The sequence below is a fragment of the Rutidosis leptorrhynchoides genome, chromosome 1 (assembly GCF_046630445.1).
Source record: "Rutidosis leptorrhynchoides isolate AG116_Rl617_1_P2 chromosome 1, CSIRO_AGI_Rlap_v1, whole genome shotgun sequence".
Taxonomy (NCBI): Eukaryota; Viridiplantae; Streptophyta; class Magnoliopsida; order Asterales; family Asteraceae; genus Rutidosis; species Rutidosis leptorrhynchoides.
Genome location: NC_092333.1, coordinates 709,762,303 through 709,768,385, shown reverse-complemented (window position 1 = coordinate 709,768,385; position 6,083 = coordinate 709,762,303).

Below are 6,083 nucleotides of genomic sequence, written 5' to 3'. Positions count from 1 at the left end.
GTTTTATTAATTTACGGATGGGATATACCTAAACCTTGCTACAACACTATAGGCAGTGTACCTAATCGTAGAGTAGTGTAGTTTTTAGTAAGTCCGGTTCGTTCCACGGGGAGCTAGTGATTACGTACTATATTTTTATAAAACTATATTTATATAAATATATATATACAAGTAGTAATATTATTATAAAAGGGGGGTTTTTACCGTTTAATGACCGGTTTGTCGATTTTATATTTTTAAGCGTAAAGATAAATGACAATAATTAAAGTGCGTAAAATAAATAAATGACGATAAATAAAATAACAATAAATAAAATTGCGATAGAATATGAAATAAAAGGATTATGCTTATTTAAACTTTCGTAATCATGATGTTTGACGTTTTGATTTTAATTAATTGTTACTCGGGTTAATTGTCCTTTGTCCGGGTTTATTTGATACCTATCTGGTTTTTGTCCATAATAGTCCATCGGTCATAAATATAAAGTGCGAGTGTCCTCGTCAAATTACCCTTATACCCGAAGTCAAATATTCCAACTAATTAAGGATTTAAACTGTGACGCAGTTATCACTTCTGTCAACAATTACACCAGTTATCACTGTATGTAATCCACCCCTGTTTTGATTAGATATGAATATTAATTTACCCACTTGATCAGTTTGAATAATCAATTACCCAACCCAATTGATTAATTAAATGATTATAACAGATTCCATATGAACGTCACTAAATAGGACAACCATAATCATTATTAATTATTAGGTTAATTAATTTGAAGATAGGTTCGACAGACTCCAATGAGTTGTCACTCAATTAGACAATACCCCCCATCTATTAATAGTCAATAGTCCAATTTCCACAAGTGTCGGTCTTTCGCCCAAACCTTAATTATGGTACAAAGTTCAATAACCCCGTCTTAATATTTTAGCCCAACATCACGATTACTTCGGCTCAAATAAGCATAATAATAACTTAGTTACGAGACATTAAATTAAAAAGGAAGAACATAGCTTACAGTGATGATTAATCGCGTAGCGTTGCACGAACAGAATTTCGACTTAAAACCCGTAAAATATTTCTTACAATAACCCAACTAAACCATAACTTTATTATTAAAATTAACTTATATTAAAATTATAATATAAATATATATTACATATTACAGAAGAGAGAAAGAAATATGAAGAAAGGTGTATTTTTTCATTACTCCGTGAATTCCATTTTATAGGCAATTGGTGATTTGAAATTTTCACTTATGACCCCTTAACTATGCTCAATTAACAACTTTTTATTATTTATTATTATTCTTATTATGAATTATTTAAATATTATATTATATTCTTGTGCATAGTTGACTTGTACTTTCAGCTCCGTTGCGTCGAGCGTTGATAGTTGGCTCGGGTACCGGTTCCGGATTTTCGAACGTCCTTTCGTATAATTTAATATCTTGTACTTTGCGTTTTGTAACTTGTACTCTTGTCATTTTTAGACGTTTCTCATCAATAAATTGAACCTTTTGAATTGTATCTTGTACATTTGAGCTTTTTGGACGTTTTGGTCTTTCAAATCTTTGTTTTTGTCTTTAAATCTTCATTTTCGAGCAATTTGCGTCTTTCGTCTTCGCACTTATTTATTTAACTATTACAACTAAAAATAAGGAAATTACATTTAAAAACTTTACATATTGGAACGATATTGCTACTAAATATATGTTCATTTGGAGCACTATCAGAATACGATTATACATTTTAATATATATACAAATGATATAGGTTCGTGAATTCGAGGCCAACCCTGCATTGTTCAGTTGTTCTATATAGTCATATGTATTTTTACTACAAACTATATTAGGTGAGTTCATTTAATTCCCTTTTTACTCATTACATTTTTTGGGCTGAGAATACATGCAAATGCTTTTTTAACTGTTTTACAATATTTATATGCGTGAGTTTCATTACTCCCTTTTTAAATGCTTTTACAATATATGTTTTTTGGACTGAGAATACATGCGCTGTTTTTATAACTTTTTTACGAAATAGACACAAGTACGTGAAACTACATTCTATGGTTGAATTATTGAAATCGAATATGCCCCTTTTTATTAAGTCTGGTAATCTAAGAATTAGGGAACAGACACCCTAATTAACGCGAACTCTAAAGATAGATCTATCGGGCCCAACAAGCCCCATCCAAAGTACCGGATGCTTTAGTACTTCGAAATTTATATCATGTCCGAAGGAGGATCCCGGAATGATGGGGATATTCTTATATACATATTGTGAATATCGGTTACCAGGTGTTCAATCCATATGAATGATATTTTAGTCTCTATGCATGGGACGTATGTTTATGAGAAATGGAAATATGAAATCTTGTGGTCTATTAAGATTATGAAATGATTATTTATGTTAAACTAATGAACTCACCAACCTTTTGGTTGACACTTTAAAGCATGTTTATTCTCAGGTACGAAAGAAATCTTCCGCTGTGCATTTGCTCATTTTAGAGATATTACTTGAAGTCATTCATGACATATTTCAAAAAACGTTGCATTCGAGTAGTTGAGTTCATCAAGATTATTATTAATTCAATTATAGTAAGATATATTACGAAATGGTATGCATGTTGTCAACTTTCGATGTAATGAAAGATTGTCTTTTCAAAAACGAATGCAATGTTTGTAAAATGTATCCTATAGAGGTCAAGTACCTCGCGATGTAATCAACTGTTGTGAATCGTTTATAATCAATATGGACTTCGTCCGGATGGATTAGGACGGGTCTTCACAAAGTTCTTCACTCACAGAGTTAAGAATCCAAGACAACACAACAGAATTGCATCTATCCCATTGTAAAGCAAGAACATTATCAATAGTGTTTTTAGTCACGGTACCATCTATGAAACCACTTTTGTTTTTAGTTTGTAGGGCTAGTAGCATAGCCCTACTCCAGACATTATAGTTTTCAGTTCCCTTTAATTTCATAGAAATAAGTGGAGTAATACTAGTTTCACTAGAGTGCAAATAAAGTAGATCTCCAAAATCAAGATCAAACACATGAGTGGTCTTGGATCCATCACCAGTATCATTAACCATGATAGCAAACAGCAATCAAGAATACAAAGACAGTAAAAAAAAAAAAAAGACAGCAATAAAGCAATAAAGTAGAGTCTTTAGAACAGCCAAGCAATTAGGGTTTCTGTCCCAGATAGACAAATAAGCAATGAACTAATATAAATGAAAAAATGCAGAATACGTATACCGCATACACATAAGATCACACAAAGAAGACAATAAATAAGCAACAAATAGAAATTAGGGTTATAGTGAAACTCCCCTTTGTAGCAGCAGAAGACAAGATAGACAAACGAAAAAAAAAATGATTCAGGTCAGGTTCAATCCACCCTAACCCTAATTTGAAAAATTAGGGTTTCTTCTTGAATCCAAATGAGAGCCCAGAAACAGAGATCACAGGTCCAAAATGAACCCAATAGACACAACTGGAAACAAGGAATCAATAATTGAAGAAAAAACTCACGGTCATCAAGCCCTAGTAACCAGATTCGATGATTATGAACACCAACAGGATTAATCAAGTCACCAACGCTCTTGATACCATGTACAGATCACAGAAAGTAACAAGTAGATCACCAAAATATTAACAATATATCGAAAACGAGTCTGTGGTATCCCCACGATTACAGCCGAGGGAGAATGATAACAAAATAGAATGATAACCAAGATTGGTACCACAATTGATACACCAATCTACCACTATAACAATAGATTAACACAAGAACTATGAAAACAGAGATGAATTTGATGAATAAGAACAATGAGGATCAAGTGATAAAATGAGGCGTGTGTGATGATGGTCGAGCAGAGCAGCAACCCTAGGAGGGGTTTTATAGCCTTCACAAATGTAGTTCCACTTTGCACCCTTAAAGATCCAAAAACTTGTAATAAGAAGAAAAAGCTGCCATCTTTCATAAAATATATCTAACATCCTTTATTTGTAACAGAATCCCTACACTTATAAACAAAAAAACACATTAAGAAGTAGATAAAGGGAATATTGCAAGCATGAATTTAACATGTTACTTTTTGTACACAAACAAAATTGAATCTCAAAATAAATACATAGGATAAATGGTGAGCTCCTTATTTTTCTTCTCACAAAATTTTTAACATGACTAGTCATTTTATTTATCCATGGATGAGATTTTTATCCCTTTGTTGTGAGGCCCATGCCGTATGTGTTTCGAGTCCTTTCACGATTGCTGAAATAATTATATTTATATCATTTCTATTTTTTCGAAAAAAACAGAAGTTTAGAGAGTGTTCAATTAGTATTTTAGATATTTTTCATTTTTATTTTTGGAAAACCCACCCATGAGGCTAAGCATGACCCCATTTTTTTTAAGCAGTACGTGGCCTGGTTTAGGTTAATAGACATGACAATGGACAATGCCAAAACATTCTCACGTTATTGCTTAGCTCAATTTTGTATTTTAGAAGCATGGACCAGATATTAGGTTCGTGGCAGAAAATAACCATAATCATATTTTTATAGTTTGATCAAAGTGTTTCATTGCATATACGGAGTATGATTGTAACATTCATAGCCATACATTATCTGAGTGGATAATTATAGTTTAATGACTGAGTTTTTTTAACTTGTTTTTAATTTAGAAAAACTAAAGATAGGTAGTATTATACGTCTGAATACAACCATCACCACAAGATAGTCGAGTAGTCGAACCTTATGATTTCAAAAGAATTCCAGATTCAAATTTTATCATAAATATATTTTTAGTGGTTAGGGAAATGGTCAAAAATAATTACGGGATGAATCGATTACAATGCGTACATCAAAATAAAGATACCGCCCTCGGATTGGACCGAATTTTCTCCTGGACAGCAGTTGAAGGTAGATTATGCAACTATGAACGTGTATGTGTTAAGTCCTCATGAATGATCCCGCTCTTCAAAAAAAAAAAAAAAAAAAAAAAAAAAAAAAAAAAAAAAAACTAATAGTTTATTCATTAAACTTCAACTAAACATTCTAAATTAATTCATTGAAGTATTTCCATAATTAATCACATGTATGTATCATTATTTATACCCTTAGAGTTAATTACGTAATTTCCACACTAGCAATGTATATAAAAACATGCTGTCTATTACTAAATGTTTAAAAAAGCCAATTATAACTTTGCCTATTGATTCTATCACTGCCTAAAAGCGGTATCCATCAAAATACATGTAGCAAATAAACATACGTAATTGCAAGATACTCGTAATTAATTAACTTACACTAAAAGACCATTTTTCAGGTTCGTTTATGCCTAATAACATGTCAAACATATAAGTTGAATGATTTTTTGATACTGTAAAAACAATTGATGATAAAGAAAGTATCAAAATATTTATATGCATACATTTTTTTGAGTTAACGAGCTCCTGCAAGCCGTATCGCCTTTTCTACATGCGGGCATGCCTGGATCCGCGGGGAGTGGCAGCGGAGGCTCGGAGGTTCTTTGTTTGAGCTCGGCATATTATCGGAGGGGGATGACGAGGAAGTAGTGCAGCCTAACCCCCCGACCGGCTTTGAATTACGCACTAGTCTATGGATGGCAATGGATGCTTCATCCATGGACATCCACCCGATCCGATCCATTTATAATGGATATGGATGATGTAAATGGACGATTAACGGATATGAATATGAATAATCTAAATATTTCGTAAATCGGATATGGATGACAATTTATCATCCACGAATATATTCATTATCACCCGAAATACATTTATACATACATATATACGTATTATAATATATGCATATACATCTACAAATCTATATATATATATATATACATATAACCTACAAATTCTTATATAATTAACAAAAATAAGGGTTTTGATAGTCAAAAGTAATAAATTGTTACTAACAATATTCAAAGTTAGATATTTAAATTAGTTTAAACGTATATTTACTTATATAATAACGTATTTTGCTTAATTGGATTCACAATCGGCGACTAATTACAATCAAAACACGTGCAACAAATCAAAAACATAA